This window comes from Panthera onca, chromosome A1 (genome assembly GCF_046562875.1).
Source record: "Panthera onca isolate mPanOnc1 chromosome A1, mPanOnc1 haplotype 2, whole genome shotgun sequence".
NCBI classification, from domain to species: Eukaryota; Metazoa; Chordata; class Mammalia; order Carnivora; family Felidae; genus Panthera; species Panthera onca.
The window spans coordinates 196,306,770-196,329,299 of record NC_138339.1 but is presented as its reverse complement, the minus strand read 5'-3'; the positions used below and the strand labels follow the sequence as shown (position 1 = coordinate 196,329,299).

The 22,530-nt window shown below is 36.6% G+C and overlaps 1 long non-coding RNA gene across 1 annotated transcript in view; it reads left to right on the top strand.

Annotated features, from left to right (window-relative positions):
* Window positions 1-11,062: 11,062 nt before the first annotated feature.
* The window catches only part of LOC132680282 (uncharacterized), a 37,973-nt gene continuing 26,505 nt past the window's right edge, over window positions 11,063-22,530 (top strand). Inside the window, exons 1-2 of the long non-coding RNA XR_009610609.3 lie at window positions 11,063-11,678; window positions 17,998-18,097. This is a non-coding gene — a long non-coding RNA (uncharacterized LOC132680282). The remainder of the gene's footprint in view (window positions 11,679-17,997; window positions 18,098-22,530) is intronic.

Here is a 22,530-nt window from a genome sequence, read left to right as displayed (position 1 = left end):
TGTCCCATATCTGTACCAAAGTGACTTTTATTTTTAAAATTTCAGAAAGTTTAAAATAGAATTGCAAAACGTTTACAAATGAATAAGAGAATAACATTAAATATCAAGACTAAAGCTCAATTAAAATTTAAAACCTAAATACTAATAAAATGGAAAACATAATATCAACCTTATATTTACTGTTTAATACATTAAGAGACATTTAAGCTTGGCTTAAATTATTATGAATTCTGAATTATAGATAATCCCTTAATAACTCATTAATTATAGACTGATAGCACAGATTCCTGGCCCACCATAATTACTCAGTAATTGTCTATTGAAATGAATTGACCTTGTGACCAAAACTTTACCAAACTTCATCTATTGCTAGGGGTAAGATATGAACAACAATTATCCAGATCTTTTACTGAACCCCTGGCTGCAACAATGCAATCTGAGTTCTGGCTGTGAAATATAGTTACTAAAAACGTGTCACTTTCAGATATGACCCACTAAAACCTTCCAGTAATGTCATTCTTTCCCATTTCATGGTGATTTTGAAGACATGTGTTGATGATTTGGGAGCAAAACAGGAGAAAGAGCCTGGGTCCCTGAATCTACATTTGGAGAATAGGCTTCCAATCAGGAACACGTGTTTTAGGCAGTTACATGAGTGAGACATGCTGTTTTCATTATTTTTAAGCCATTCACTATTTTTGGATGTGTTACAGCATAGTTACCTTATCTAAGTCAGACGTTATTAAAAATAATAAGAAACCTTGTTCCCCTGTAACAGAAGGAATCGATGATGTCACCCTTTAGAGACAGAAAACACTCACTATCAACCCTTAGAAACATATGGCACTCTGTTAGTAATGAGAGCTCCTATCACTCTCACTTTTTAGTCATCTTTACAAAATCGCTTCCCTAAACACCCACACAAGGGTTCTTATAGGTGTGGGGTATATATTAGCTTCCTATGGCTACTATAACAGTGTAGTACAAACTGGGTAGCTCAAAACAACAGACATTTACTTTCTAATAGAAGTCCAGATAAAGGTCTCATGCTTCTCCCCCTTAAATCCCAAGAGAAGACTCCTTCCTTGCCTCTTCTACATTCTGGTGGCTGAGGGCATACCTTGATTTTCTTAATGCAGGTCTGTGATTCTGTGTCCAAACTTCCCTCTTACTTATAAGGACAAAAGTCATACTGGATTCAGGGCTCACCACAGTTCATTATGACCTAATCAAACTTGATCACATTTGCAAAGACCCCATTTTCAAAGAAGGTCACTTTCTGAGGTTCATATGAACATGAATTTTGACACAACACCAAGCCAGTATGGTGTGGGAGGGAATAGTAAGTGGTTAGAGGGAGAGGTCTATTGTAGCATAAGTATGTGCGTAAAAAGGATAAATTTCCCTACATAAATAGTACCATAAAGTGTGCTTATTTTCTATAATTTGATAATGTAAATGAAGGGTACACACTGAGACAGAGAGAATGAAAAGAGTAGCCAATACTACAGCTGACAATGACTTTATCTTTTTTCATTTTTTAAAATTTTTTTAATGTTTATTTTTATTTTTGACACAGAGAGAGAGAGAGAGACAGAGCGTGAGTGGGGGAGGGGCAGAGAGAGAGAGGGAGACACAGAATCTGAAGGAGGCTCCAGGCTCTGAGCTGTCAGCGCAGAGCCTAACGCAGGGCTCGAACTCACACTGCGAGATCATGACCTGAGCTGAAGTGGGATGCCCAACCCACCGAGACACCCAGGTGGCCCGACAATGATGTTATCACATTATATTATTTGAAAAAAATTGCAGGGTCAAGATTGCAGATCTCAACAAATTGATTTGAGTCTGACTTTTAAATTGTTATTTACATTGGATTGGACTTTTGGAATCTAACTTACATTTGTTAACTCATAAAATGTTATCATGACGTTATACATTCATAAAATTATATAATAACATCAGTTTGTAAAGTCAAAATAAAAAACAAATTACCAGAAAATATATAATGTCATGCAAAATTTTATCTCAAGATGACTAAGCATAAAATTTAGCATTGTTTTTTAAACTTGAAAATGAGTGATATAAATATGTATACATATCACTTCCTCATTTTCCTAACATCCTCTTTCTTCTGTTCAATGAATAAATATGTACATTATGCCTTTTGTCAATCTTATTCCAAGAACTGACATGTTTTTGAGTGAAGTAAACTAAAAAATGAAGCCTCCTTGTGTCAAAAAAAGTTCATAAAAAAAGATATTATAAATGTACTGTATAAATACTAAGTCAGTATACACTATGCCCTATGCCTTGGGCTAGGTACTTGGGATATAATATAATAAATAGTCCAGGTATACCTGATGGCTTCTTGTCTTCCTCCCTGACTTGCCACACCCTATATACAGTTGGGAGTTTGATTATACCTAAAACTTTCCTCTCAACAAGTAAAGAATGTTAGCTTTCCCAAGGTACACATTTAAATCAGAATTCTGCCCTAATATGCAAGTGAAAGTCTTGAGCTGGCTTCATTTTGTCCTTCAATTTTATGATACTTCATTAGCTTTTTCAGACTTCTATAATAGTAAACTGGATATAATTCAGTGTTTTGAAAGCTAGGTCAGCATTAAAATGAAGACTAAATTATTCTGATTCTCCTTCCTCCTAAAAATATCTAAGTTAAATTCTCAAAATTTGAGAGGGTTCCTAATTCTATTTCTGATTTGTACAGATGGGTTTGCATGAATAATTGTCTGTAACAATGTTTCTTAAGTCAGAAACTGATCATAATTTAAAAAGGGATTATCGGGGCACCTGGGTGGCTCAGTGGGTTAAGTATCCAACTCTTGACTCTTGATTTCAGCTCATGTCATGACCTCAAGGTTGGGAGATTGAGCCCCATGTCAGACTCCTCTCTCTCTCCCTCTGCCTCTCTCTCTGTCTCAAAAAATAAAAAACAAAAAGGGATTTTCAATTAAAAGCAAGTCCAGAGGCTACCAGAATAGGGGGAGGCCGACTTTGACAGTAGCGAAAATACTCTGAACTTAAGACATCTATCAACCTCTCAAAGGTTTATAGGAATGAGTAAACAGGCAAAAAAAAAAAAAAAAAAAAAAAAAAAAAAAAAAACCCTTTTCAAGGATTGGGATTAACAGGTGGTGTGCTCAGATAGTTGATCAGGAATGTTCTTCTGTGAAGTGAGCTGATTCTCAGGAGGGATTCATAAAGGAGGGACCACAGTTGAGGGGCCTAGGAAAGGCCGACCAAACATGGATCAAGCCAGGTTACCAAGTATTTTGTCCACATTTCTCAGTAACACAGTTTATGAGCCCAAGCATGGGAATTTGGAGAGTCTATGCCTAGCCTTATCATTTATAAACAAGAAGGCTATCCATGAATCTTATTTAAGTCACACGGGGATAGTTACTTGCAGTAGGGCATTTCCTAGAACATAAAGTGGGGAGGGGTGGGGGACTGGCATTTCTTAACTGTTATTTTCCAGGAGCATAAGGCTCAGGTAACATTCAAAATTGTCAGGGGTTAGTTAAGCCAATACAAATTCAACTAATCCACAAAAATAAGGTAATTTGTACTCTTAACTAAACCCTTATTCATTGGATGCTTAAACCAAGTCACATATTTCAGAAGGTAAACTGCATTCCATGTAATTAATGCACAAGTAATTATCAAACACTTATCTTAAGGTTAAAAATGGAAAACTTTTCTTAGTTTACTTTTTCTTATACAATTTGCAAACACCTAAACACAAGCATTTTGTCTGCAAAATTACCATATAAATCAGAAGGCTAGGCCTAATGCCTTCCTTAGGAAACAATAATCTTTTTTTTTTAATTTTTGTTAACGTTTATTTTTTTTTTAATTTTCTTTAATGTTTATTTTTGAGACAGAGAGAGACAGAGCATGAACGTGGGAGGGTCAGAGAGAGAGGGAGACACAGAATCTGAAGCAGGCTCCAGGCTCTGAGCTGTCAGCACAGTGCCCAACATGGGGCTCAAACTCAAGGACCCTGATGTCATGACCTGAGCCGAAGTCGGACTCTCAACCGACTGAGCCACCCAGGCGCCCCAGAAACAATAATCTTAATAGCAAATCTATTAAGTAAAAATTCGTCCTTAAATTTTAGATTGTCAGTTGGTTAGAAATAATTTTATATGCTCTGTGATTAAAACTACTTACAAAAAAGGACATGAAATATAGCACATAAGTGAGTTACAATTTAATAGTCCTATTTAATCTTTTGGGTCTCCTATTACTTTTTTCCATGAACGTGATTTGCTGGAATAGACTCACTTACATCTTATAGGAAGGTTATATTTAATATACATTAACAAGCATTTAATATGACATTTTTCTCCATGTTAAGAGTAGAAAATCTTACATTTTTCTACAGTCTTAATATGAAATATATAACAGTTACCTTTATGTGCACTTCATTAGAAACTGTGCAAATCTTAATATATAACTTAACCATTGAAAAAAGAGATGGCAATTAAGGCTACAGAAGAATTAAATCAAATTAAACTGGGGGCCAAGAAAGTGCACAAACATAAATGGTGGGGTGGTGATTTAGCTACTTGCTATTTTGCCTTAGGAAAATTCCAGGAAATGGATTTTTCATGATTTTTTTTCTATGTACCTAGAGTTGTAGAAAGAATATAAGAAGCCATTTGCCTTAGATACAAGATTAACTAGACCAAACATAAAAGAGATGCTTACTTCCTTACACTCTTGCATGTATAATAAATGCTGACTGGAGATTTAATAGCAATAAGAGAGAGAGAGGTATTTTGCCAAATAGGGCTTAAGAAAGTTTATAGGAATCAACTTGCCTATGTCATGACTAAAAGAAAATCTTCCATAAATTCTTCACCCTTTGGGCATCTGAACTAACCAATGAAGAATTGTTGCGGTAACCATTTTCCCAAATGCGCAGTATGTGGGAAGGAAAAAAATATTACAAATACAAGAATCAACACTTTAAACAAAAATCACAAACAAAACAGCTGGATGGGAGAGTAAATAGAATAATTAGAACGTTGTCTATCCGGAAAAAGTCTACTACTCTTCCAGTCATCATTCAAGGCTCTCTGAAGTCTTCCCTAATATCTCTAGGCACTCTATGTTTCTTCCTTGTATTTGTGTTTAGTTTATATAGTATTTGCTATTTCTGCTTTATCTAAGAGATGAAAAAGAATGGATGTAATGAAATAAGTAAGTAAAAGCAAGATATGTAGAATATATATTTTGAACGTGGCAAATAAAACTAAATCTTGCCGTACCATCCCCGTTCTTATATTATTTAATAAATAAAGTTAATATTTGGTATATGTTTATAATATAAATTCTTATCTTTACTGTAACTATGACAACACTCTAACCAAGTAATTTACATACTATTCTACATGGTACACACACCTGAAAATTAAGGGGATTGCTGACACTCTTTCTTGCTTTGTAATTTACAAACTTGGTGAAATATCATGCTTCTGAAAATAACTTTAAAAATTGAGCATCTAATGCTCAAAGGGAAAAAATATGAAAGCTGATATATCCTGAGCAAAGGTATCACATGTTTTGTGACATCTCTGTGCCATATATCGTTACATGACCTCTCTGGCCTACAACATAAGAAATTAAGAAGTTTAATAATTTCAACCAGCTCACAAATAACCAGTCGTCTCAGCAACTGCTTATATTTTCTAAATTCTTTTTGGGGTGCCTGACTTAACTCTATATAGGGGTCCTTGATCAAGGTCTACATGTAGAAATAATCCAAGCTTTGTAAAGCCTGACATGGTTTACTGAACACGTAAAAGATCTTAAATCTCTATAGATTTCTAAATACAAAGTTATGAATAGAAATTTTCATTAAATAACTATAGAAAGCAATCATTACAATTAAAATGGGAAGAAAAAGATTAAAGCCCTGAATTTTAGGATCAAATAAAAACACAAATCAGGGATCACACATCCCTCTTGTGATCCCTGTAAACCAACTTTAGTAATTATAGATTTTAGTTCATTTTTGGAAAAAATATCATGTTAACAATCCTAACCTTGGGATGATGTGCTACTTAGTTGTTTTTCAGATATCTGGGGCAGAACAATAGAGCATGATTGTTCATCAGTGTTTTATTTATCCATATATACTTTAAAATATACAAAATAAATGTGCAGAATATCTGTTCATACATATTAAAAATACATATGACAGAGGCGTGAAAGAACAGTATTTTAATTCCAGAGTTTTGAATTGCAAGAAAGATGAATATTTGGACAAACTTTGTCTTAAGTTTTGGGGCACTGATTACTCTTTCAAAATTTACTTATTTGCATTACATGACCATCAATTGAAAGTATAAAGAAATGTTAAAGAGCAATGCAACCTTCAATTAAGAACTTAAATGTTTTACTTGTGTTACACAATCAAGTACCACTTTTAAAGTGCAGGATGTTTTCCTGTAAAAATGCTTATGCCTTTACATAACTGGATTTTTTGGTTCTTAGAAAAAAAGAAGCAATGTTGCCAAGAAAGTTTGTGTTTTTATTTTTAGTATAAATTTAGATCTATCTGTAGCAAATGTATGTATCCTGCAAAACAGACACGAGTTTATATTTAAATAATCATTGCCTTAAAACACTTTATAGATTAAAATTTCTGTAACTTTTGATTATATCATTAGTCTGTGAAGTTGAAAGAGTTTCCCAGAAGACCAGATGTATATTTAAAGTTTTATATCCACATGGTTTGTATAAAATTTGACTTACAATGTGAATTTTTTTCTCTCCTTCTCTGAGGGAAATAGCTCAAATATAATGTCCTCCACAAAAATGCAACCTACTAAAACACTGTGGGGTTGCTTTGGAATGTTAATAACCTTTTGGAGCTACCACACTAATTTAGCAATCTCTAACAGGAAGGTGCTTTCATTATTTTAATTTGTCATATCCCTTTCTTTGAATAGGAAGGTAGATATAGATAATCAGTAAGAAGGGAAAAATAATTAGGTAGAATATTGGTAGAATATTAGGTAGAATATTGGTAGACTATTCCCCCAATAAAACCAGAGGTGTAAGAAATAAATATTTTCTCGGTAGACAAAGATCTATTACAAAGGTCATAAAAAGCACTGAAAAGGGGCGCCTGGGTGGCGCAGTCGGTTGAGCGTCCGACTTCAGCCAGGTCACGATCTCACGGTCCGTGAGTTCGAGCCCCGCGTCGGGCTCTGGGCTGATGGCTCAGAGCCTGGAGCCTGTTTCCGATTCTGTGTCTCCCTCTTTCTCTGTCCCTCCCCCGTTCATACTCTGTCTCTCTCTGTCCCAAAAATAAAAATAAAAAAAAAAAAAAATTTAAAAGCACTGATAAAAGGAAAAAAATTAAAAAGTGAACTTTGCTAAAATTAAAAATTTCAGTTAATTAAAGAATACCATTAAGAAATGAAGAAAACAAAAGGAAAGGAAAGAAAATGAAGAAGTAAGCCACAGCAAGGAAAAAAAATACTATTTTCCATATATATATATATATATATATATATATACACATACATACATATATATGTATATATATGGAAAATAGTATATATGTATATGTATATATATACATATAGTATATATGTATATATATATATATGACAAATGACTTATATTCTGAATATATATGTCCACAAAATAGAAGACTATTAAAAATCAGCTATAAAAAATGAAAGCAAAGAATACAAAAAACATGGGCAAACATTTGAACTTAAACTTCACAAGATACACAAATGACTAACAAACACATCAAAAACACTCAGCATCTTTAAGCATGAGAATAATGCAAATTGAAATCACAATGAGCTAGGATGCATAAAGTTAAAAAGTCCACCAGAGCGTTGGTGAAGCTGGGAGTGACTGGAACTCACACACTGCTGGTGAGAAAATTCTCCAAGTATTTTGGAAAACTGTTTGTCATTTCTTAACGGTATAACAAAATAACATACTGTTACTACATAAAAATATGGCTTGCACATTTACCTGCTTCATTCTTTCTGGCACTTTCATGAGATGGAGTTGGAAATTTACTAGATGGTCTCTTTGAGTTTTATCTTTTCTATTATGTATTTATCTCCTAATAAAAATGGCTATAGAAGAATAGCTATAAAAGAACTAAGTATAAATGATTAAGCATTTACTAAATGCCAGGCATCACAAATTCTCTTGATGAATGATTTCCTTTAATCCAGCCAGCTATTTTTTGAGGTCAATATTATATTTAATCCCATTTGTGCAGATTAGAAACCAGAATATTCTTAAGGTTAAGTTAGTTGTTCAATGTCACACAATTCAAAAAATTATAGTGATTGAAAGATAGATTAGATGGATTGTATATCTAATTGCTACCTTTCTTTTTCTTTTCATATAAATATACATATTCCCCAAACTTTATTTTCTAATTATCAAATTTAGTCATCACCCATATCTGCTGTTAGCAGCATTTTTATTAAAATATATTGCTTTAGGGGCACCTGGATGGTGCAGAAGGCTAAGTGTCAGACTCTTGATCTCGACTCAGGTCATGATCTCATGGTTTGTGAGTTCAAGCCCTGCATTGGGCTCTGCACTGATACTGCAAAGCCTGCTTGGGATTCTGTCTCTACTTCTCTCTGACTGCCCCCACCCCAGCTTGTGCTCTCTCTTTCTTAAAATAAACTTAAATATATATACATATATTATATAAATATATGTATATTATATGTATGTATACATATATATGTGTATAATATACACATATATATGTATACACATATACGTATATAATATACATACATACGTATATAATATACATATATATGTACATATACATAATATAATATGTATATTATATATGTACGTATATATGTATATTATATACACATATATATGTATATATTGTTTTGTCTTTATTGATACATAGTTTATGTTGAATAAAATATACAGATTTTTAGTGGATAGTTTGATAAGATATGATAAATGTGTATACCCATGTAGCCAACAGCCAATTCAAGATAGAGAACACTTCCATCACCCCAGAAATTTGTCATGCTCTTTTCCAGTCAATCATTACCACCACTACCACCACCACCACCACCACCACCCTCAATCACCAAAGGCAACAACTGTTCTAATTTCTCTCACCATAGATCGTTTTTGTCTGGTGTTAATCTTTATATAAACAAAGTCATGTCCTACACACTTTTTTGTACGGCTTCTTTCAATTAACTCTCCTTCTGTGAGATTCTTTCACTTGGCTTCATGCATCAACAGTTCATTTCTTTTGTTGTTGTTGTTATGTAGTATTCACTTGTACAAATACAACAATTATTTTTATACTCTTGTCTTGTGACAACTCCATTTTTGCCCATTATGAATAATGTTGCTAGGAAATTCTTGAACAATTCTTTTGGGCACATAGGCCTTCATTTCTCTTTGGTGAATACCTTGAAGTACAATTTCTGGGTCACGTCACTGATAAACATTTAATAGTACAAGAAACCGCCAAAATTCTTTCTCTTTTTTTTCCTTTTTTTTTTTTTTATTTTTTTTAACGTTTATTTATTTTTTGAGATAGGGAGAGACAGAGCATGAATGGGGGAGGGGCAGAGAGAGAGGGAGACACAGAATCGGAAGCAGGCTCCAGGCTCTGAGCCATCAGCCCAGAGCCCGACGCGGGGCTCGAACTCACGGACCGCGAGATCGTGACCTGAGCTGAAGTCGGACGCTTAACCGACTGCGCCACCCAGGCGCCCCTCTTTCTCTTTTTTTTTTTAATAAATGGAATATTTTCTATAATCTGTCTAAAGATCCTTTGCACGGGACCAGGAGACCAGAGCAGGAGAAAACTATTGACTTGAATAACAAAGCTAACTTCAGTATTATCCCGGTAAATGTTTAGCAACTGCCTTTTGGGACTAATTGGTATAAATAATCCCATCATAGCCAATGTCAAGCCCCCAACATAACATCATCAACATCATCAGTCCTCCCAATGGAAGTCAACGTCAGTACCCCCTTGGATCTATCAGGTTATTTCAGGCAACAGAAAAAATAAAATCAGGCAACTCACTATCAGACTACCTCCTTCCCAAATTTGTCTGTATGAAATAAGTAAATACTAATACTTCCTGAATGCTAACTATATGGCAAGTAACGTCCTAAATGCTTCAGATGCAATATCTCTATAAGTCACCTAAAATACAATGTTAAGTACATTTTTATTAATGAGGCACACTTAAGTGAAATGCTTTTCCAAAGTCCCACACCTAGTCCTTCACAGAGCTAGCATTTCACTCCAGTCATTCTAGCCAAACTTTCTATTGCATAGATGCCATTCTTCTAGAGATAACACAAGATTTCGTTTTGTCACTGAACTATCAATTTGTCACTATTTAAAGTCATGATTAACTTATATTTGATAGATAAATACTTGATATGTAAATTGTTTAACTGCATTTTATACAGGCTTTATGAATCCACCTAATATATTATTTGTGGGGGAAAAATGAGAGATTACAATTATATACAAAGACAAATTTGAAATCTAGAATCAAGCAATCATGAGAAAAGAATGACTTTATATTGCATTCAAAAATAATTCAAGTTAAATTACCATGATCTTAAGTCAGTTCTAAAAATGTTTTGGAAAACTGGATAAAAGATGTATTTGCTTATTCATAAGATGTCTACATATATAACAAATTGTTGCTTTGAAATATATATATATATATATATATATATATATATATATATATAAAACAACTTCACTACAGAATAACAATTATGTCTCAAGTGCACCAAAGTTCAGCTCATGGAAAAAACTGAAATATCAGCAGTCCTCAGTAAGAACTGATCCCTGAATGTCAAAGCCCCAAGCAAGTCTGACTTGTGTAGTCTAGATAAAGGCAGCAGGGAACAGTTAGCCTTGTCAAAAGGCCGTCGGCCCCTAAGGTGCTCATATTAGTAAGAAGATACCCTTCTCACCTTTCACTGCTTTCAACCAGACGTCTTGGAAACTCCCCCGCACACGTAGGAGGCTTCGAACAAAGTTTCTGGCACAGACAAGGCTTCACGCCAGGAAGAAAAAAAAAGATGTGGAGAGGATTGAGCGCCTACGGTGGCTGAAGAGGGACATGCAGAGCTGCCGGCTGCAAGTTAATGGGATTCTTGCAACTGTTCGGCGGGCTGGAGAAGTTGCGGCTGCTACAGTGGTACATGGCCTTGTCAGACAAACAACGAAATAAGGTGGCTTGAGAACTTACGCGGTCGTTCTGGCTTGCAAGCTCATGGTGTGCGGCTTCCTGGAGAGAACGGACCTTAAAATCCTCTATAAAAGATATGCCAGCCTCTACCTCTGCTGCGCCTTTGAGCGCCAGGACAATGAGCTCCTCATGCTGGAGCTGACTCACCGAGGTGGTGAGCTCCTGGACAAATACTTGCCCAGCATGTGCGAGATGGACATCATCTTTAACTCTGAGAAAGTCTGTTTCATCTAGTATGAGGTTTTGATACGGGAGATGCCCAGGACAGCTTCAAGAAGAGCGTGCTGAAGTCTGTGACGCAGGACAAGTGGCCACTCAGTTTGCTTTAGGAGACATCTGGTGTAGTCCCGCAGCCTTCAGAGATGTGGAGAGACGGAGAGGCAGGACGTGAGTGGCTGCTTCTTATATGTCTCTCCAAGAGCCCTTAAAAAGAAAAAAAAAAAAAGTTTATTTTATTTATTTTGAGACAGGGAGAGCGTGAGTGGGGTAGGGGCAGAGAGAGAGAGAGGAGGGAGAGAGTATCCCAAGCAGGTTCCTTGTTGCCTGCACAGAGCCCCTTGAGGGCTGGATCTCATCAACCCTGAGATCAGGACCTGAGCCAAAATCAAGAGTTGGATGCTTAACTGATTGAGTCACCCAGGCTCCCCTCCCAGTGCCCTTTACTCCTTTGGACCCAGCCACCTCTTTTCTGCTGCCTCACCTTTGGAAGTGAGCTGTGGACTCAGGACCCTCACACATTCCCTCCCACCACTTCCCACTTCCTGTTTCCCCCTTTCCCAGTATCAGGAAATTATGACCAAAACCGCTGCTCTTTGGCTTTCATTCCCTGCCTTTGAAGTATTATTATCACTCCAGATCTCCTCCCCTCCCCCAACACTGTAAATATATAAATATGTCAGGTTAAAAGGAAAAGGTTTTAGGAATTTTCTATTCTCCTTGCCCTGTCTCTTACCTCCACCTCTTCCTGCATCCCTACCCCCTCACTGGAAGGGGGCTTCAGTGCAATTCCTTTTTCCACATCTGCCTCCCCCACTTCCTTTTTGGATGTGGTGGGGGGGGTCTCTGTTCAGCGCCAGGGGAAGAACCATATAGTTAAATTTTTCTAATCTTCACGCTGTGGGAAGGAATGGTTGGAGGAAGGGCAGACTTATGGGAGACTGGGCCCTGTCCCTCCTTCGCTCCATGTTCTGAGTGAGGCAGGAGCTTAGGGGGTGGAGCCGGGAAGTGTCTGACCTTATTTCCTTCCCTCTAAAAGAAAAGGAAAAAAGATTTCTGGGGGGATAAAATGTTTTATTTAAAGGGCATCACGTGGGAATGCCATCAGAGCCTCTTTGAATTCTTCATAATAACCTAAATCTCCTAAAGCTGAAATCTGAGATACTTTCTATTTATCCTTATACAGATGAAAGTAAATTCAGACTATGCAAAATTGTGCCCTTGGATTAAATTGCTTCACCATTTTAGCCCCACTTTTCTGCCTTCTTATACTTTCAGTAGCAGTCTCTAAATATTCTTTGAGTTCAGATCCTTAAAAGACTATATATTTTTTACATGCAAAAACAATACTTTTCATATTTTAAAGTCTGACTCTTGTCACAGTGTCAGCATGTTGTAAGGAGCACAATATCAATTTATGTTTCTTCATACTGGAGGACGTTTTCTTCCTCTCATATGGAACAAATGTGGCCTTCCTCTACAAAACAGCTTCTACTGTATAGCTAGTCTTTTTATTTGTTTTATTATTATTGTTTTTTACTTTGTCAGGAGTGTAATGTGATTTGTATAGGACTAAAACATGCAGGGTTTGATTAAGATTTTAAGCCAGGCTCTGCCACTTCTTACCTAACCTTAAATTATTTGAATGTTTTCAACTTGACATTCCTCATATATAAGATGGAATATTAATACCATTTCATAAGATTGCTCTTGTGTTATAGTGATATTTAAAATAATCAACACAATGCGGGGAACGACATATAAGTAACAAAAGATACATAATTAACATAAATTATATAAGTAACATAATTTACCAATTTTATACCTTCCATTTTCCTTCTCAAAATAAGTTATTTATGTTATAGCTTATAATAAGTTATAGCCTCAGTGTCCTCATAATGTGATTGATAAATATTTATTTAGTTCTTATTTTATTTATGTAGTGTGGTTTCCAAGTTCAGGACATAAGTTGACTGATCAAAACTACTTTAAGTGTGAACATTCAGTGCTAAGTGGCCAGTTTTATATCTTTTCCTATTTCTCCTCAATTTAAACGTCTTAACTATAGTTAAATTTATGCAAACATGCCCAAACCTTGTAACCTCCCATTTCTGCCTCTAGCTTTCGATTCTTTTCAGTCCTCCTCATATTTTTGAAATAGTGTCTTTCTATTCTGTATTCTGTTCCTACTTCTATCCAGGGCTTTGCTGGCTTTTTCTGAATTAGTACAATAAATTTCTACCTGGCATACATGCTCCTAACTCACTCCATTGTCCACACTAATGGCAAGTAATACTTTTACTCAATCGAAAATAAAATTCCCGTAGTTAATTTTTTTCCCTAACTCCTGTGAAAAATCCAAACATCTTCACATGAAACACAAACCCTTTTCCAATCTAAAGGCTGTCTTTCTCTGTTTACCGTGGTATTGACTACCACATCTCTTCTACAGTGAGGGGTTCTAAGTGCAATGGTCTGCCAGGCTTCCTGCATTCATCTTTGCTGAGACACTGCTTCTCCATTTCTTTGTTGCTAACTTCTACCAGAACTCCGTAACTCACCCCAGATGTTACTTCTTCCCTACTGCTTCTTGCGCAATATTCCTGATCTCCTACGTGCCTTACTCTCCTGTGGCATCAAACACAATGGTGTGTATTGATCTACTTATATTTTTGCCCCCTCAGTAGACTAGAACTCCTTGATGGAAGAACTAACTAGCATATTGTCTGTCACATGTAACACCAAAACTGATCCTGGCCTCTGGTTCCTACCACTACAATCATCACTACTAATAGAATTAATAGGTAAAATGTACTGAGATCAGCATGTGCCGGACATTGTTCTAACCTCTTTTCATCTGTTTATACCTCACTGCAACACTCTATGTCAGGTACTATAAATGTCCCCATTTGACAGATGAAGAAATGGAGACCCCCCCCAAAAAAAAGTTGAAATCATTTACTCATGGGCACACAGCTAATAAGTAGCATATCCAAAAGTCAAGTTGAGACAGTCTGATTTCAGAGCTTCAGAGATGGCCTCTTAACCACTATAAAGTACTGCTCATAACTGCTCCATTAACTTCTCTGAATAAGTGGTTTTCTAAAATTGTAAATATGGTTGAAATAATCTATATCTTTGATAACACACTTTAGTTTTGTGAAGTATTATATTGTTTTACGTTAAATTAGTTTCATAATAAGTTAGATACAGGTTAAAAAAATGTCACATAGAAATTTAAACAATGATATAGAGAATGCTGTTAACAAAGACAACTGAAGTATATGGTTTTCATCTCCAAATACTTGCCCTAATACTTCAAAAAACTTAATTAGCTATAAGAAAATATGCTACCTTATAAGGGTAAAGTAGGACATTAATAGCGCTTATCTGAGGTGGGTTGGCGGGGAAGGCCTCACAGAGGAGATCATAGTTAGCCTGGGCATACGCAAACAAGGCAATTCAAGTTGACTAAAGCACACGAATAGAAAAAGGGCGCTATGAAAACAGGTTGAGTGTATAAGGATGAGAAGCTTGGCATGTTGAAAATACTGAGGGTGTCAAAGAGAGTGATGGATAGTCCTAGAAAAGTAGAGGAAGACAGGTTTGGGGATAAATTATGAAGAGTATTCCTAAAGACTCTCCTAGGGTGTCTGCCCTATTTTTTTTGCAGGAAGCTAAAGTGAAAGGGTTTTCAAGCAGTCTTTATTCACTTTCTTTTCAAATAACTAGTTTACCATAAAAAACACAGATATATCTACAAAGAAAATAAATGAATCTGACAATCATTTTTAACACCTTAGGGTATAGGGTATGTAAGTGTAGTAGTTATGAATTAGAGTCCAAAATCTCTAGTATTAAGAAATGTAACTTTATTTTTTTAATAAGCTAAAATGATTTCTAATTTTATGCCCCATTCTGCCAGAATGACAGGAATTCAGTTACAGTCAAGGGGTTTAAACCCTTCCTGGAATCATGCTAATCTCTAAAGTTTTAGAAGATAATTAGAGGGAGGGGCAATTTGATCCCCTACCGCTACTTTATAAAGCCCTTCTCAGTCCCACTCAAGCCTGGAACCCTGCCATATCCTTTTATCTTCCTGAATTTCTACCTTTGGCCCTTACTAAGATTGTAATTAAAAATATAATTATGTAAATGTGCAGTAACTTCACTATCTTTCTGGAATATAAACTTCCTGAGATCTGGAGCAGAATTTGTCTGTCCATCACTGTGACCATGTACTTAGCGCCAGTCATAGAGAGTTTTAATTGTTACATACATTTTTTAAAAATTAATAAATGAATTAAATGAAACCCCAGTGGTCAAACTTTAAGCAAATTCCAGATCAGTGTTAAGCAAATTCCAGATCAGTGGGAGATTATTTCAGGACCAAAATAATTTAATTCCCATCTATTTACTTTACATTCCCCCCCAAAAAATTTCTGACCCATTTATATGGTGAAATTTTATTGAAAAGGTACCTTTTCACAGAAACTTGTGTCTTATGCATAAACGACTAAGACAAGAAATAACCTGAAGAGAGAATGTCAGCCTCACTTACACAGCTGTGGAAATAAATGAAGATAGTCCAAATGCAAAAAAACAGAAACTATTAATTCAGAGTTTGCTATGGCAAAGGAATCAGCCATCTTTTCTTAGCAGAGACTTAGAGGTAGTCAGGGCAATGAGAAAGCTTTATAGTGGAAAAAGAGACAACATCACGTACGTTCTTGTTGGAATTGTTGGCCAGGGGAAGCTAGGGGCAGGCAAAGTAGGAGCTCAGCATCTTATGTGATTGGTTTGAGGAGAGTATTGGACTTTCTTTGATTGGTCCTGAGTTGGAATTTTAGGGCGAAGATAGGGAAGCTGGTAGTCACTGACTGAGTTCTGACTGGGGCCGATTGCTTGTAGAGGTTGTGATCTGCTTTCCTGATTGGTTGCTATAGAGGTTGTAGGTCAGAGTTCCATTTTCAGGTACTGCCTGGTCATTGTGCATTTTTATATTCAGGCTCTCATAGCTCAAAACATATTTTTTAAGGCAAGATTAGCTGATAACGGTATTCCAGTCATACTTTGTACATTTTATATTTAGTCATCAACCCATTTTAAAAATATTTATTAAACACCTATTTACATTTGTTAACAGTACTAGAGAGGAGGATATGATAGTGAACGAGACAGGTACCATAATACCACGCCTGCTTTCACAGTTCTTACTGATCAGTTACACTTGTTCAAACCAGGACAGCTTCCTTCTGGTTTCATCCAGCTATGAAAGCATATTAGATATTGTATTGAAAAACAGGTTTTGTGCCAAACTGTTACATCGATTGAGTTGCATTCAATGCAAGTAATTGAAAAAGTCTGGTCAATAATGAAAGGAATTTATAAGCGTACATAACTGCAACAGTTATGTACCTGAGTCATTGCAGGTTTCAAATATGTTTTGACCATGGCTATGCTCCTGCTTTTCTGTACATTTTTTTTAAATTTTATTCTCCTATATTTGTCAGTTTCACATCGAAGCTGTCCTCAATCATACAGGTTAATGGCTAAAATAGTTTCATACCTCACATCTGTTCTATATAGCATACAGAAGAAATGAAATTTGTTTTGTTACCAACTACACAAGAAAAGTCAATGGATTGGATTCTAATCCTGTATTAGTTTTCTATTGCTGCTGCAACAAATTACGACAGTGTAGTGACTTAAAAATAACACAAATTTCGTCTCTTACAGTTCCAGAAGTCTGAAATCAGTTTCTCTGGGCTAAAGTCAAGGTGTCTGCTGAACTGGTACCTTCTCAAAGCTCTCTTTGCCTTATTCAGTTTTTAGTGGCTTCTTCTAGTGTTTGTTGTTTGTATTCTATGACTTGTGGCCCCTTTCTCCATCTCCAAGGTGTCCCATTCCAGATCTCTGCTTCCATCATCACATAACTTCCTCCTTCCTTTCTTACTCCTTCTCAATACTACTACTAAAAACCCGTGTGATTACACTCTGGGCCCAAGGGAATAATGCAGGAGAATCTCTATACACAAATCTTTAATTTAACCACAAGTACCAAATTTATTTTACCATATAAGATAACATTCACAGATTTGGGGAATAATGCACATCGTCTTTGGGGGTCCATTATTCAGCCTACCACAGATCTCCAACCTTGATTGGTGCTAATTGAGATAGGCATGGTTAAAATCAATCACTAGGGCAGGGGGGCTGAGATTATAGAACAAACTCGAAAGCTAGGAGTACAGTCAAACTTAGCCATGTATGGCTTCCCACCATGCTCATGGTGGCTACATACTGGGAAGGCAACAATTCTTGTCCATTTCTGCTATTATCTGTAAAAGTAATAATAAAAGGAATATCCCTGGCTATGCATGGATACCTAGGGTGAACCCCCACATAGAAAGTTAGGAGGAAGCTTGGCACTGAACACAATAAGAACGGAATGATTTCTAGAAAATATTCTGTATTACTACTTTTTAAGGAAGAAACATCTGGCCTGAGGCTGAATAACAGAAGCTAGGAATTAAAAGTAGGAATGAAGTAAAGCCAAGAAAGCAACTGGAGGAGCTAACAGGAGATAGGTAAGTACAGAAATGTTTTCCTAAATAGGTGTGTGGTGAGAGGGGTAATGTAAATGTTGGAAGATGAGAGAAAACTTAATTAACCATATGGTGTTGATCTCTCAGTATTTACTGTTTAAAGTAACTTCAGCCAATCCACGTCCTGAACTAGAAGACTAAGATAAAGTACTTCATAAAAGAGATGGATTTTTAACATTTTTACCACGTTTAACTCTGGCAGTCAGTGCTTCTTCATAACAGCTGTGATACTTGATTTTTCAAAGATAAACCATGTTTTAAAAGTCTAAAATCTTCAAAGATATTATAAGAATTTTGCTTTGATATAAATTACAGTTTTGCCTCTCCCCACCTCTTACAAAATGTAAGGAACATGAAGGAAGAATTTTGAAAGTCAAAGAGAAATCAGTAAAAACTGTGTAAATAGGAATAGCACATGTATTTAAGTTTATTTGTTTATTCTGAAAGAGTGTGTGGGAGGAGCAGAGAGTGAGTGACAGAGAGAAAGAGCAAGAGAGAGAGAGAATCCTAAGCAGGGTCTACACTGTCAGTGCAAAGCCCGATGCAGGGCTCAAAGTCACAAATCTTGAGATCATGACCTGAGCCAAAGTCAAGAGTGGGACACTCAACAGACTGAGCTACCTAGGTACTCTGAAGAATAATACATTTTTAACTGCTATAGAAACATATATGGAGAAATTTACTTAAAATGATTCTATAAATTCTTAATTCAAAGTAATTTTTTCAAACTAATTCAAAATGAGCCTTTTATTTATAGGGAAAAACAAATGATATTTTTTCCGATAATTTAATGTGAAAAAAAATGTTGCTTTAATTTTCATTTAGACTCCGTGAGAAAGAAGTGTTATCTTATAGGCTAATGCACTGAGTTCTCAAAACAAAAACAAAAACAAAAAACACCTGTTTTCAAAATTAATAATACTTCCTTCCCGAAAGTCCAAAACTTGTTGAAGGTTTTATCTTTTTGATATTCACTCAATGAATATGCCAGTTATCCTGGTCATTGTAAATGCTGTGGTTAAAGGGGCACGTTTCATGTGGGCACTCCATATAACCAAGGGACAAACAGAATTTGCTGCCTCAACTTCCCCTCCTGGGTCTTATAGATACAAATAAGTAAATTAGGTCAATTAACAAGAGAATGGGAAGAGAGGCCTAGGGAAGAGTCAAGAGGTTGTTCCCAATTAGGTGGAAATCTGTAAAAGGTTATTTTAAGAAATAAGGTGGGTAAAGCAAATGTGACGGGAGTGAAACAAAGAGGAAATAGGAGGGGAAGAGTCATAGAACTCTTGGGTGGAAATCTGGAGATGGTTATTAAGAAATGGGATGAATAAAATGGACATTGATGGGTTAAAACAAAGGTTATAATACACTACTACCAAAGCTTTGAAGTGCCAAAGGGATCCCCTGTTGGATCTCCAACATAAAAGGACCATAAACACATCTTTTCTATTTACCCCAATTGGAAGAAATTTCAAAAGTTGTAAGGTAGAGATTGCTATGAAAAACTTGACCAGAAATCACTTAGGACAGTGATTAGGCTAATAAAGGTAAAGACTGACAAAAGGGCCAGGTCCCTCTGCTCCTTACTGGGGGACCCAAGCCTATTGCACAGGAGTAGGTAAATCCGTTGGGAGTAGAGAAGTTGCCAGGATTCCTTAATACAGATGTTCCAAGAACTGTGGTTCACCCTGACTTGGGCTACAATTGGATTGAGAGAGTATAAAAAATATAATGGTTGATAGGATTATGAAAGTTGGAATGTTTAAGCAAGCTTTATGTAAAGAAGTTGTGTTTCCTTTACCTGAATGTTTTTAGGGAATGAATATTATGTCTGGCTGTGGAATACTTCCCCTGTCTAGTATTATAAAACCAAAGCCTGTGAATAAAGTCTTAATAGAGGCTACAGTTAGGAAACAAGAGTTGATATAAGAATATGAGTTAATAGAATTAAGGTAAAAAATGTGTGGAGAATTGGTATGTTTGAGGCTTTATGTGAGGTGGTTGAAAGGGTTTTATGTGAAGTCTCTTTTACCTGATTGTATTATAGAGATAGACATTGTATCTCACTGGGAAACATTTCCCCTACCTAGTACTAAAAAATAGAAGGCTTGTAAATCTGTCATTCAGGCAATAATAATTGGAAATACTAAGTGAGAACCAGTAAGACTGCCTAAGCCCACTCAGCATAGAATACAAGTTGGAGTGCTGGGAAGGACAAATTCTGTGTGATAGCCCTAGGCAAAACATAGACTAGGGCTTATGAGCACCTCCCAGCAATACTACTGGGGTTTTGGACTAGGGGGTTTCCATTTGAGGGCATTTACCACCTTGTTATTGGATATTATAAATTAAAGCTATGTCTATGAAGCAGATATAAAGTGATCTTAAAATCTGAAGTAGCTATAATGTCTTGGATGATATCCGAGGAGGATATCAGTGCCCCAAAAACTCCACAATAAAATTCGCATGATTTATACAGGATCATGCTGCCTGGGGAATGCAAGGAAGAGATACAAGCAGGGAGCCTTTTTTCCCTTGGCCTGACTCTGGAAGTACATGAGAAGCTGCTGGATTCTGTTAACATGGACAGTGCCCTATAAACAGCTCTCAACTGACCCACAAAGAGGTGGCAGTTCCAAGGTGAAGATGGACAAGATCCAATATGGAATGGACAAGATCCAATATAGAAGGCTACCATTCTGAGTGAAGATGGTAAAAACAAATCAGCTTGATGGGCTGAATTGCATGCTGCATCCCAGCAGTGATGGAAGAATTGAAGAGCTGTAAAATCTCCTATGTATTGGTTTTTACCAGAAAGGGCTCAATGGCCTAGTCATATGGTCAGGCAGGAGGGCAATGGAAGCCTGAACTATTAAAGAGGAGCACAACCCTATGGAAATCACTGGGAATTTGAGGAGGACATTCAAGTAGGACAAGTTGATGCCCATCAGAAGAATCTTCTTTCAGGTTCAGAAGGTGATTGGAATTAACAAGCAGATATCCCTGTGTGCTTACTTACAGTGGCCACCTGGATCCATGAAATGAGTGAAACAGGTGGTACTGCAGCAATGCAGAGATGGGCTGAATCCAAACATACCTCCCTTGCACCCTCCAAGGCAAAAAATGCCAATAAGAACTGTTCTACCAAGAGAGACAGAGACTGCTGATGCTCTGTGGCAGATCCCCTGGTAGAAAAAGGCCTTGATCATAGCTGGCGAGTGAGGTGGATACCAGTAGCACTGGAGACTACAAATGAGTCCTGATAGGATTAGACACTGGCTCTACACTGGGCTTTCCTTACTTCATGTAGATGTAAATGCTGAGTATTATGAAAGAACCAGAACAGAAGATGCTATACCAATTTGGACAGTGGGCCATCATTTCTGCCGGCCAGGGAACACATTTTACAACCCATAATGGCCAGCAATGGACAGAGACATAATCCTCCTCGCAGTAATAGTTTTAACAGATTTGGAATGGGCAATTAAAACATTGGTTGTCTAAAACAGGGAGATAAAATCATGAAGGGCTGGCACACGTCTTCATGAGTGTGTCCTCACACTCAATATGAACATGATTGGGGCTAAAGGAATGTCCCCACTGGATAGATTCCTCTGTGTTTCTGGTGCATCTGAAGAAGAGGCAGTGAGCAAGGATGCTGGTGTTTTTTCTTCCCCACATCACCACAGCTTCTCCCCACCGCCCCCCACCCCCCTCCCACTTGATGCAGTGGTTGTAGGGCCAGGGTTGCAACTACAAGGGAAGGATGCAACTACAAAGGAAGCAGGGATGATTCCTAGCCAAGAAACTGTAACTATTTTTAACCTTTTTGTCAATTTCTAAGGGCCTGGTGGGGCAGGATGTACCTTCACTGTGTCTGGCAAAATTGGGGTTAACAGTGAAGATAGCCCACTAGTTTTGTAGGTGAGCAACCTCTCCCTATCTGAATAGAAGTGAACTGAGAAGGGGCACCTGGATGGCTCATTCGGTTAAGCGTCAGACTCTTGAATTCAGTTCAGGTTATGATCTCATGGTTTGTGGGTTCAAGCCCCATGTCGCACTCACTCATGCTCTTTCCCTCTCTCCAATAAATAAATAAATAAATGAACAAACAAATAAACAAACAAAAACTAAAAAAAAAAAAAAAAAAAAAAAGAACTGAACTGAACTGAGGAGAAGAAACTTGCTAGACTAGTGTTGCCATGTGCTTGCTACACAAGCACAGTGGTAGACCTGACATCCCTTCCAAAGGTGGAAAAGTTTGAGTATCAATGCAGAGAAGGAAAACTAGTAGCTGTGGATAAAGGAATGAATACATAAATGGGTTATTTAATGAGGTAAATCCAATGTTAGACTAACACCTCAAAAGAGGATCAGAGCAAGAGATGATAATGTCTCTTAGCTCAATTATA